This window comes from Rhinopithecus bieti, unplaced genomic scaffold (assembly GCF_001698545.2).
Source record: "Rhinopithecus bieti isolate Rb0 unplaced genomic scaffold, ASM169854v2 scaffold_6717, whole genome shotgun sequence".
Taxonomy (NCBI): Eukaryota; Metazoa; Chordata; class Mammalia; order Primates; family Cercopithecidae; genus Rhinopithecus; species Rhinopithecus bieti.
This window is the reverse complement of record NW_016805334.1, coordinates 1,019,426-1,032,667: the sequence shown is the minus strand read 5'-3', so window position 1 is coordinate 1,032,667 and position 13,242 is coordinate 1,019,426. Positions and strand designations below refer to the sequence as shown.

The following is a 13,242-nucleotide window of genomic DNA, read 5'->3' as shown; positions in this document are numbered from 1 at the left end:
AAATGGTGTTGGGAAAACTGGCTAGCCATATGCAGAAAACTGAAACTGTATCCCTTCCTTACACCTTATACAAAAATTAACTCAAGATGGATTAAAGACTTAAATGTAAGACCTAAAACCAAAAAAACCCTAAAAGAAAACTTAGGCAATACCATTCAGGACATGGGCATAGGCAAAGACTTTATGACTAAAACACAAAAAGCAATGGCAACAAAAGCCAAAATTGACAAATGGGATCTTATTAAACTAAAGCGCTTCTGCACAGCCAAAGAAAATATCATCAGAGTGAACGGGCAACCTACAGAATGGGAAAAAGCTTGCAATCTATCCATCTGACAAAGGGCTAATATCCAGCATCTACAAAGAACTTAAACAAATTTACAATTAAAAAATCCCCATCAAAAAGTGGGTGAAGGATATGAACACACACTTCTCAAAAGAAGACATTTATGCAGCCAACAAACTACGAAAAAAAGCTCATCATCACTGGTCATTGGAGAAATGCAAATCAAAGCCACAATGAGATACCATATCATGCCAGTTAGAATGGTGATCATTAAAAAGTCAGGAAACAACAGACGTTGGAGAGGATGTGGAGAAATAGGAACGATTTTACACTGTTGGTAAGAGTGTAAATTAGTTCAACCATTGTGGAAGACAGTGTAGCGATTCCTCAAGGATCTAGAACTAGAAATACCATTTGACCCAGCAATCTCATTACTGGGTATATGCCAAAAGTATTATAAATCATTCTACTATAAAGACACATGCACACGTATGTTTATTGCTGCACTGTTAACAATAGCAAAGACTTGGAACCAACCCAAATGCCCAATCAATGATAGGCTGGATAAAGAAAATGTGGCACATATACACCATGGAATACTAAGCAGCCATAAAAAAGGATCAGTTCATGTCATTTTCAGGGACATGGATGAAGTGGAAACCATCATTCTCAGCTAACTAACACAAGAACAGAAAATCAAACATCGCATGTTCTCACTCATAAGTGGGAGTATATGAGAACACATGAACACGGGGTGGGGGGAACATCTCACACCCAGACGTGTTGTGAGGTGGGGGGCTAGGGGAGGAATACCATTAGGAGAAATACCCAATGTAAATGACGATTGAGGGGTGCAGCAAACCACCATGGCACGTGTATAACTATGTAATAAACCTGCGCGTTTTGCACATGTACCCCAGAACTTAAAGTATATTTTAAAAAGCAAACATAGCAATACTTTTCTTGAGAAATAAATCTGTAAAATGACAAAAAAAAAAAAAAAAAAAAATTCCAGTCATGCAGAAAGCACCAGCAATTTTTTTTTTTATACAACTCACAAATGGGAAGACGTATGTGCTCTGGTAGGAGTTCTTTACCTGGGATGCAGGGACATCTGGGGACTTCAGAAGGTCCCAAAACACTGTAAAACTATATCAAGAAATTATGTGTATGTGCATATTACTGTAGAGATGGTCCATAACTTAAATTGCATACTCAACGAGGAATCCATGTCCCCCAAAAGTTCACGAGCCAGAACTTGATAGCATACAATAATTGCTAAAAACTATTAGAGCTGGAAGGAACTTTAGAGATTCTCTCATTTAAAATATCAGAAACTGAAGTATTCACTTGTGGATTGGGAAATGGAGGTAAAATCCTCCATTTCTCAGGCAAGAACATCAAATGTGTTCTCAGGCAAGAACATCAAAGTGTAGCAGCACATAGTTTGGTTAACATAAAGCTAATTTAAAGAAGAAATTCAAAATGGTAATGACTGATAATTAGAGTGATATTTCTAAAGAGGTATGTAGAGTTTTCCCTTTTGGAAAGCTTTTTTTAAGAAAAATCTGAGGTATTATTTACTGTAGTTGAGTTCCTGGTTAAAGGGAAGAGACAATGTGGCATTGTAGCCCTCAAATGCTCCTACTTCTTCTCTTTCCTGGTCTATAGTAACTCCAATAAATGAAATTCACAAGTCTATCCAAGGGCAAAGGCAACATATGACCTTGAATATAAAGTTTACATTTTACATTTAAATTGTGTGTTTACTTTTTCAGCCTTGTCAACTAGAAGTAATGCAAGACTTCAGATCCTGTAACTTGTTTTAAGATGAACATAACATAAAGTCTCATTATTTGGGATGAAAGTATTTTATATTTTGTGATCATCTGGACAAAGCCCAGATTGGCATTTATCTTTGTAGTCTCAAAAATGGGTTTGGTAAATGTATTTAGAGTAGAGAAACAAGACTGAGGAAGAATGCTTAACCTGCCAGTCCCTGTTGCAAGCATTAATCTGTGTATCAAACACTAGTGGTTAATATGCTGTCTAGCAAAGACATTTATTCCTCAGACCAGGTCTAAACAAAACATTGTTAGCTAATTGCTTATGGAATTGTACTTACTTTAAATAATTCAACCACATTTTTAAAAAGAAGTATCATTTAGCTAAAAATTCACATAGCTATGCTGGGCTTTTGGCCTGATTGGTTTGTTTTATTATTATTCATCATAAAAGTCAGATGATCACAGCCTCTTAGATGAACCCAAGAAATAATATAGCAGAAACTACCTGACTATTCATTCTTGAATACAATATTCATAAAGCCACTTGCGGTAAAATTCTAATTTGTTCCTGCATTAAATAAAAATGTTATCAATTTAGAAAACCTGATGTTTAAACAAGTGAATGATAGTGTTTTTAAAAAAGAGAAATTTAAATCCTTCCTTTTTTAATGCCTTCAATGTTTTAGTCTTTAAGATTGAACGTTAGTCAATGTCTCTGAGTCCAAAAGACTGACAATTTCATCCCAATATTGCTGTTTTCCCCTTTATTCTTTAGAATTGGGCTCAGCCTCAGCTCAGTTGGAATGTCCATTAGGTTGATAAAGATCTCAATTCAGCTATGTAGAAAAATATACATTTTATTCAATTCCTTTTGTATTCCTTTATTTCCTCAAATTCTTGATTCTTCTATAGAATTCTTTATATCATTTCCTTGTCTATATACATTTTTGGAGAACAGCAGCTACATAAATTACTGAAATATTAGCAAAGTCAAAGACATGGAAACGTCTGAAACACAATAATTAGAGTTTGGGCTCCAAATAAACTACCTGATATGTAAATAAGTCAAATCAAGGCAACTTTTAAAAAATTTTCTCTTTTAGGGACTCTGAAAAATTTCCCTAAAGTAATTTTAATTTCAAAACTGCCAAGTGTACCAGTAAAAATCATAATTAGGCAACAGGTCATTTCAGTTGTATCTCATGGATTTCCCCTGAGAATAAACAGTGATGATAACAGTGAGCACAAGAAGCATAAAAACAGCCACATGGAGAAGGGCAAATGCCCAGGAAAACAACAGTTACCATCGGATATAGGTGGGTTTTGTTCAGAGACATGGTCGGATGCTAAGGGCACCACTCTTGCAGAATGTTTCTTCATCTTTTGAAATGATTTGTCTTGTTCTCAGTGCTTCCTTTGACTTTGTTTTGAGTGCCCTGTTCTGTAGCACACACTCTGCTGTGGCTGGTGTCTAGATGCTGTTCTGCGAATGTTGCTGAAAGCTGCAAGGACTGATTTGCTGTCTCCCTGGGAGACTATTTGCCCCACATTCGAACAATGTTTGACCTCCTCTAAAAATTTTTTTTTAAAAAATCAATTGTGAGGCACAGTGGGAAACTGAAAAATGAAAGGAGAAATAAAGACTGTTTTCCACTTAAAGTGCAGCAGAGTTGCTGGACTGAAGCATTGCCTTTCTAAAGATATATATAAATGTAAATGTGACTAAGGCACAGAATTTCCATGGTGCAACCAGAAGGAAGAACATACAATAATATCTTCCAGAAAAATGTTGAGTTCAGTGCACAAATCACATGAAAAGACTGTGATGTCACAGTATACACTGATTTTGATGAAGGGTGATTTAGTCGTGCCATATAGAAACTTCAAGGTTAAAATGTGTCCGTAAATAGAAAAGAAACAGTTTTCTCATGGAATGGTCACAGAAATTAGCACTATATACGCATCAATGTATTCAAGATCAACACACATAGATCTGTATAGTTGCTAGATATGTGGGCACATAAGACAGGAACCCAGGAAGGAGGGACAGAGCTCAGGAGCATGAATGAGAGATTACAACTGTATGATTGTAGATGAGAAGTGGGAGTGGAGGATCGGCAGCCGGAGCTGCAGACGGTTTGCTGAGACTGTTAGTGCTCTAGGCTGACACTCACACCGCCGCCATGTCCTGCTGCCAGTATCCCTGAACACATCTCTCTTCTTTGGGAACATGGCCAGTGACACCAGGTATGAAGATTTACAGCATGAACTTGGTCATTATGGTCCTATAGTTGATGTGTATGTTTCGCTTGGTTTCTACATTCGCCGTCCAAGAGGATTTGCTTATGTTCAATTTGAGGATGTTTGTGATGGTGAAGACGCTTTACATAATTGTGATAGCAAGTGGATTTGTGGATGGCAGATTAAAATAAAGTTTGCCTAGGGGGATCAGAAGACACTAAATCAGATGAAAGCCAAGGAAGGGAGGAATGTGTACAGTTCTTCATGCAATGATGATTATGACAGATACAGACATTCTAGAAGCCAAAGTTGTGGAAGAAGGAGATCAAGAAGGCAGTCTTCTGATTACAACTATAGAAGGTCGTATAGTCCTAGAAACAGTAGACCGACTGGAAGATCAACATAGCAGAAGCCATTCTGAATATGATAGATTCAAAACTGAAATCAATCTTTTTCAAGATCTAAATCCAATTCAAGATCAAAATCCAATTCAAGATCACAATCCAAGTCCCAGCTCAAGGAAGAAATGAAGGTTGAATCACATTCTAGGTCTGCATCTCACACCAAAACTAGAGGCACCTCGAAAATAGATTCCAAAACACATTATAAGTCTGGCTCAAGATATGAAAAGGAATTAGGGAAAAAAGAACCACCTAGATCCAAATCTCAGTCGAAGTCACAGTCTATGTCTAGGTCAAAATCTGTATCAAGGTCTTGGACTAGTCCTGTGTTCACTGGCCACTGATAATATAAGCCATGATCATTTTTAGGCGTGTATCATTCACTTATTCATAGTTTGGTTTACCTAAATTATCAGGAATATAGTGTTGCAATTATGATTACAAAGACACTTGTTAGTTTTCCTGTACCAGGCAATGATCATAATCAAAATGATATGCTATTGAGAAGCCACTCTTGAGTCAAGTTTGTTTAATGTTATAGGGTGCTACCAATTTGTGGTGTCTTGATATATTTTTGTAAAGATTCCCATTTTTTATGCTTGAAGTATTTGGTGAAAAGATGTGGTTGACCATAATTTGCAACATTATTTTATTACAAATAAACTTTCATATTTGTATTTGGTAGAATTGTTAACCTAGAAATGTAGCTTGCTAATAAGAATGACAGAAAAGTGAAGTCATAGCTACAGTACAATACTGACTGCTCAGACACATTTAGGTTCAGGGTGGACCTTTATGTCTTGTCAAGATATCTATGCCCATGATAATTATTTATGATGAAGTGTGGATTAGTTCTTTTGTTAACCCCACTGTCTTAGGGAATTATGCAAACTGGGTTACATAGTATTTTCAGGGAGACTGAGTTTTTGACTGAAATGTGGAGGCTTCACTGCTTTTTTCTGGTTCCTATGAAGATTTGGAACATAGACAACATCACAAAACTCACGTTAAAATGGCAAAATAATTTTAAAGGGAAAAAATGTTCTTATATAGTTATTATAAAGTTTAAGGAGCACTGTTGATCACAATATTGCTTAGTTTTCTTACAGCTGTTGGAAGTAAGATTTGTGTGTTCATAGTGTAAAAGAACTGAAATTTTGATGCTTACAGCACGGGCCTGTGTATTTCTATCAAAATTTGCCTGCCTCGTTATGAGGGAGGTTTGTTTTTCCCACCTCAGTTTATTCAATATGAGGCAAGTTGAAAGACAACACTCATTCTAGGTGATTCTGTGGTACCATGAAATTTAAAGTAATTTTGGAAAGAGGATTAGTCAGTTTTAAGCAAGAGTCACATCTTCTGAGTTTTGATTATCAGTGTAGTAACTGACTAAAATGAAGAAGTAATATCCTTAACCATTTGTAATTTCTAGTATTTCTCCAAAACATCATTTTGGGGACAAAAGTGACTTGACATGTCCAATCTCATTTCTGAATAAAAAGCTAAAATTAAAAAAAATCTCGGATTGCTTGCTTACAGATATAAGTAAGAATTATCACAGAGAAACAATTCCTTTTAGAGGATTACTTTTTTCAGTTTTGGTTTTAGTAATCTAGGCTTTGCCTACAAAGAACAAAACAATGGTTCTGAAATACTGTTGTGGAATGTGTTTAAAGGATTGATTCTAGAACCTTTGTATATTTGATAGTATTTCTAACTTTCATTTCTTTACTGTTTGCAGTCAGTGTTCATGTTCTGCTATGCATTCATTTATATGCATGTTTAATTTTTTTTAGATTATCCTGGATGTATAAACAACAAAAAGCCTATTTAAAACTGTAGCAGTAGTTTGCAGTTCTAGCAAAGAGGAAAGTTGTGGGGTTAAATTTTGTATTTTCTCTCTTATAGAAGCTTCTAGAATGGTATTTTTGTACATTCTTTTTAACAAATATTGTGTACAACCTTTAAAACATGAATGTCTGGATCAAAACAGGACCCAGCTTATTTTATGCTTGCTGTAAATTAAGCAAACATGCTATAATAAAAACAAAATGAGGGGAAAAAAAGAGTAGATGAGGAGTCACAGGGAGAGCTCACAGGAGGTAAAGAAAGGCAGGCCTTCAAGGATCCCTGAAGAATACTAACTTCTTAAAAAATAGACTGTATTTTTTAGAGCAGTTTTAGGTTCACAGCAAAATTGAGAAGGTTCGGATATTTCCCATGTACTTCCTGCCCCTACACATGCATAGCCTCCCCCACTACCAACATCTCTCCCACAGTGGCACGTTGATTACAATTGATGAACCTATGCAGACACTGTGTTATCACCCAAGGCCGTCATTCACATTAGGGTTCACTCTTGGTGTCATACATTTCATAGGTGTGGGTTTTTTTTTTATCTTTTTTTTGACAGAGTCTCATTCTGTTGCCCAGGCTGGAGCGCAGTGGTGCGATCTTGGCTCACTTTAACCTCCAACTATGGGCTTTTGACAAATTTATAATGACATATATCCACCCTTGGAGTATCATACAGAATACTTTCACTTCCCTAAAAATCCTCTATGCTTTGCCTCCCTCCCTTTCCATCCCTCCCTCCCTTCAATCTATGACAAACACTTACCTTTTCACTGTCTCAATTACTTTGCCTTTTCCAGACTGTCATATCATTGGAATCATACAGTCTACAGCCTTTACAGAATTGGCTTTTTTCACTTAGTAATGTGCATTTAAGTTTCCTCTATGTCATTTCATAACCTGATAGCTCATTTCTTTTTAACACTCAATAATATTCCAATGTCTGCATGTACCACAGTTTATCCATTCACCTACTAGAGGACATCTTGATTGCATCTAAGTCTGGGCAGTTATGAAGAAAGCTGCTCTAACTAGCCATGTGCAGGATTTTTTGCAGACATCAGTTTTCAGCTCCTTTGAATGAACACCAAGGAGTGAGGTTACTGGATTGTGTGGTAAGAGTATATTTAGCTTTGTAAGAAACTGTCAAATTATCTTCTAAAGGTGCTATACCATTTTGCATTTCCACTACAATAACTCAGAATTCCTGTTGCTCCACATGCTCTCCAGCATTTGATGTTGTCAGTGTTCTGATTTGGGCCATTCTAATAGATACGTACTGGTATCTCATTGCTCCAAGTGGTATTTCCCTGATGACAGGTGATGTGAAAGAATACTAACTTCTAAAAAACTTTTTATTTTGAAATAATTTGAGACTCACATAAAAGTTGCAAAACTTGTACAGAGACTTCCCATGTACCCTTCACCCAGCATTTTATCACATATATAGATTTGTGTAACCACCACCATAGTAAGATATAGAACAGTTTCATCACCCCCAAACTCTCTCATGCTTTCCCTTTCTCGTCTCCTTCCTCTATCCCAGCCCTTGACAACTACCTATCTATTATCCATTACTATATGTCATTTTGAAACCATTAGAGAAATTAAACCACACAGTATATAACATTTTGAGATTGGCTTTCTTCACTCAGCATAATGCCCTGAGATGTATACAAGTTGTGTGTATCAATCGTTGTTTCTGTTTATTGTGGAGCAGTATTCCACAGTATGAATCTACTATGGACAGAATGCTAACTTTAAGGGAACTAAGAGCAGAAAAGGAACCTGCATATGAGAATGAGAAAGATGGAACCAGAAAAGGGGATGTAGGAGAGTTAGAATCCAGCATTAGAGGAAGGTAGTGCTTCAAGGAGAATGATGTGCTCAGCTATGTTAAAGTTGTAAAATGAGATAAGGACCAAGAATTTAGCAGCAACAACCACAACCAGCCATGTCCTGAGCACCCACCAGATGCTAGGAATGTGCTAGGCTCTGGGATAAAATGAGACATGTTCCTGCTCTCATGGAGTCTAAAGAGGCAGGTGAAACTAATCACCTATCTCACTAATAAAATGTAAGTTGTGATAAGTACGGTTGAAGGCTAGGGAATAGTGCTATGAAGATGTATAACAGAAGGATGTGGCCTTATCTAGAGTACATCCCCTCCTTCCTTCCTTTATTCTTTCATTCAGTGTACCAAATTTGAGTGTCTACTGTGTGCCAGCTCTGTGCTCAGTCATGTAAACACATGTGGGCAAGATTCTTATGTTCATGGTGCCTTAGAGTGTGGGAGTGACGTTTGAACTGAAAGATAAGAATGACAAGAAGGAGTGAAGTGGGTGGAGTATGGCAGGTGGCAGCAGCATCATTCATTGGAAAAACTGAGAAAACTCCTGTATGGCTGGAATGCAGTGAGTGAGTGAGGAATTCACAGGTGAGATAAACCTGTGAAGGCAGGCAGGGGCCAGATACTGCCTCAGGCCATGGGGTGAGATTTGGATTTTTTTCCCCCTAATTCAAAGCTATTGCGTGGTTTTAAGCAAGGAAGTCTGCCGATTTTGTTTGTAGTTTTAAAAGATCACCGTGGTAACTGTGTGGAGAATGGACTAGGATGGAGAAGAGAGTTCAGGTGAAAGATAGTGGCTTCACCTAGAGCAGTGAGGTGGAGATGAAGACAAGTAGCTAGAGCTGAAACAGTTTCGGAGACAGACATAACAAGCTTTGATGATGGATTATCCAATCCAAGTCAGGAAAGGGATAGAGGCAGAAGATGAGGGATCAGAAGTGTTAAGAAAACCCCCTTGACTGGTTGCGGCTTATGCCTGTAACCCCAGGAGGGTGAGGCAGGAGGATCTCTTGAGGCCAGGAGTTTAAGACCAACCTGGGCATCATAGTGAAACCTGTACCCACCAAAAAGAAATTAGTAAGGTGTGATGGCATGCACCTATCATCCTAGCTACTTGGGAGGCTAAGGCGGGAGGATTGCTTGAGCTCAGGAGTTTGAGGCTGCAGTGAGTTATGATAATGCCATTGCACTATAGACTGGGTGATAAAGTAAGACTCTTTCTCAAAAAAAAAAAAAAAAAAAAAGAATAACCTCCGTATATCTGGCTTTTGCAACTGGGTGGATATTTTTGTCCTTTACTGAACAATAGGAGAGAAACAACTACGGGGGAGAGAGGAGTACTCACTGAAGTGCGGAGACGGGTGGGAAGGAGACTAAGCAGCTCATTTCAGATGTGTTAAGTTTGAGAAATACATTACATCCAAGTGGGGATGTCAAAAAGGCCTGTTGCTCAGAAGATAACACTGGGCTAGAGAAATATGGGAATAGTCAGCTGAGAGATGTTTAATTGTCACAGGGTTGGGTGAGATGAGCTAACACACAGCACTACAAGAGGAACCAGCACTGAGCTCCAAGGCCACCAACATTTAGATGTGAGGTTGAGATGAAGCCAGTAAAGGAGACAGATGCTTAATTAATAAGCATCTGCAAAACTAAAATTCAGGAAGCCCTCAAGAATGGCAACTTAATATGTCAAACTTGAAATGCCACAAGAAATTATTTTCCAGGAATTACAAACATATTCTTGGAAGCTAATGAGCTGTTTTGATTTCTGAGAACAAATTTAAATAAGTTTGAGAAATTGCATCAAACAATTTATGCCAGTGTATGTAATTACGCCAACACATATGGCACCTAAAAACCACTCACTACTTCAACAGCATGTGAAAATGTTAGCAAAGCAAGGGAAAATGGAGCCTTAACTCATAACTTCCTGGCTACACCAGGTGAAGTAAAACAGCTTTTACTTCCATGTAGGGTCTTACTGTTGATTGGCTGGAGTAGGTTTTGTATGCTGTTAATAGGTGGCTTTAAGAAAATTATCCAGAACTGCCACAGCGATCCAGTGTTTGCTTCACAATCTCCAAGTTAGACAATGGAGACATTAAGAGAGCAGGAGAACCAGTAGGAGTTAGGCACAGTTTAATTCTCTGCAGAAACCCAACCAAGCTTAAACACTGGGTGCTGACTCCTCCAGGTGGAAAAGGGAACAGCCCGATGGGAACTGTTTTCAGGACACTAGATTTACTTACTAAACGTGTAGACCTCACTAACATGTTTTTGAAAACTTATGTTCTACTCTTTATTGCAGAGGTTGCACTGAAAATACGTGGTAGCTCTACTCCTTGTGGGGTTTATAACACATTTGCAGCACACTTGTAGACTGCTTTAACAGCCAATAAGGAATGCTCATATACCCCACTCCATGTTATTCTTCCATTAATTAGTGAGGCAGTTACTATTATCTTTACTTAAGAGACGAGAAAAGCAAAGCTGAAAAAGCTTGATAAAAGCAATTTGTCATATGAACAACAGCTTTCCAAATAGATATTCTACTGATTGCTTTATTCCAGAATTACGTATTAAACACTTGCTATGGGTCAGGGATTGTACTAAGATTTGGAAATATAAAAATAAGTTAGATAATGATTCCTGCTTGCAGTCTACTGATATTTTTGGTGGGTTTACCGGATAAAATCCCATGCTCTATGCCAGATAGACTTAGACTAAAATTATTTGTTATTCATTTGATTCAAATTTATCTGAGCATACTAGTTTTCTATTTGCAAAATCTGGCAACCCTATACATTATTAGAGACTTTTTAATGAACCACCTAGGCCAACAAAGCCCTCCTTGTTATTTTACATTATAAAAGTGACTCCAAATGCTTTATTTTACAGAAATATTACAACTGCCAACAAAATGCAAGCCACAGACTAGTGTTTATTAACCACAGCATTAACCACAGCAGAACCAGTCACAAGGTTCTAGTCAAGGAGAGCTTCATCCCTGAATGAATCATATGTAAAAGTGTTTATAGTTTATACAAGGAAGCTTTGCATATGTTATTTCATTGGACCTTAGAGCAATTGATCTTAATTCCAATTTATAGATGAGGAAACCAAGGCTTAGAGTGGCCAAGTGACTTTCTTGGGAGTGAAAAATAAATCCTGGGACTCTGAAACAAGTCAACAAACCCATCAACCTATAGAAAAAAGTGCCTCTTTTTCTACAGGATGCTGATGACAATAACAACAGCTGAAGTAGAATCTTACAACTGAACTCCTTCTCCTTCAGTTTTGCATTGTGGAGAACAATGCAATCAGTGTCTTGTCCCTCAGATCCTAAAGTCAGAATGCGTCTCCTAACCCCACCTGTAAAAGAGACCTCTCTGGAGGAAGCTGTTGCTGTGCTGTAGCGCCCAGCTCCTTGACCCTATGGTGGCGATGGGAAGTGCTTCTCCCTGCAGTCTTACATATTTTATAAAGAAACACATGCAAATGTCCAAATACGTAAAATGGGATCCTCTCCGAGGAAGGTTTAGCTTAGGACTAATGTATTAGAAGCAGGCTCAATCTTCCAGGCTATTTGAAGGAGGTGCTAAAAGTTGCCTCTAAAAGGAATTACCACCATTAGACTGTACCATTTTACATATTCTAAATTACTGTTTTAATATAATGTAATACAAACATTATTATGAACACTGAGGAGACTAGGGCATGAAGCTACCTGGTTTCATATGAGAACTAAAAATAAAAGCCTAAGCCCCTGACTGAATGAGTCCCTCTTGGCAAAAGGGACCCCAAAGAGATTAAAAACTGAGTCTTGGCCATGATGAGACGGGAGGTCAGACACACTTCCTTATACCCCGTCCCTTTTGCAGTTTAGACACAACTGACCAGCATTAATATTAAAATAGAGATCATAAGACAGATGGAATGTACCCTTTGTGGTAATAACAAATTATAAATGAAACCTATGGTCATACTGGGCAGGAGTTAAGCCATCCTCCCCTACATAAGAATAAACTATGTCCTAACTGCCACACAGTTTCTCTTTCTCTAGCAGCTAAACAAGCCTTGGCCTCCTGGTAAGCAATATTGAAACAATTGCAGCCCATCCACTAGCAGACTCTGAATAACTGACACCCTTATTCCACAAGCAATAGCTACAGCTTTGTTTGGATAGGACTGATTTCAGTAACTTTCTCCTGATAAGAGACCACTGACCATTGACCGGTTCTGGCTAGTTTACAAAGGCTGCAAACTGAGTGCCTTTATGTCCCTGTGTCACCTTCTGATGTGCAGGGCCTAATCGTAATGCATTTAAAGGTTAAGTCTCAGCCCCAGAGTGAACATAGGTTGTATGTAACATGCATGTTTGTTCAGCCCACATGTGTTAGGGGCCCCTTTGTGAATATTCATAGCTCTTCTTGTAAGCTGTTGAATACATAAATTTAGCCAAACCATTCAGCACAAATCTCCTGCGGCAACCCTTACTTCTTTGAAATGCTTGCTTCCAGTTTCAGCCAGAGGCCCACCTCCCAAACTGCAGGGTGCACCCTTTAAATAAATAAAGTCTCCTTTCAAATTTATAATTGTGTGATTTTTCAGTCGACATGTGTTTTATGGAAACAAATGGGACTAAAACAAGAATTAGCCCTTCTGACACAAGGAAGGCTACTACAGGAAAGGCAAGTGGCTGGAGGGAACAGATGTTACTCTTATGTGTCCCAAACCCCTTCCTCTGGATGACAGCTATGATTTTCCCACAAGGAACCACCTCTCTTCCACTCTAAATCTATATGGTTTAGGTCAGAGGTC

At 38.0% G+C, this 13,242-nt stretch overlaps 1 protein-coding gene and 1 pseudogene across 2 annotated transcripts in view; one reads left to right on the top strand and one right to left on the bottom strand.

Annotated features, from left to right (window-relative positions):
* SLC35F4 (solute carrier family 35 member F4) overlaps positions 1-13,242 on the bottom strand; it is a 291,906-nt gene that overhangs the window by 58,420 nt on the left and 220,244 nt on the right. The window lies entirely within an intron of this gene.
* LOC108529706 (serine/arginine-rich splicing factor 10-like) overlaps positions 3,341-13,242 on the top strand; it is a 158,713-nt pseudogene continuing 148,811 nt past the window's right edge.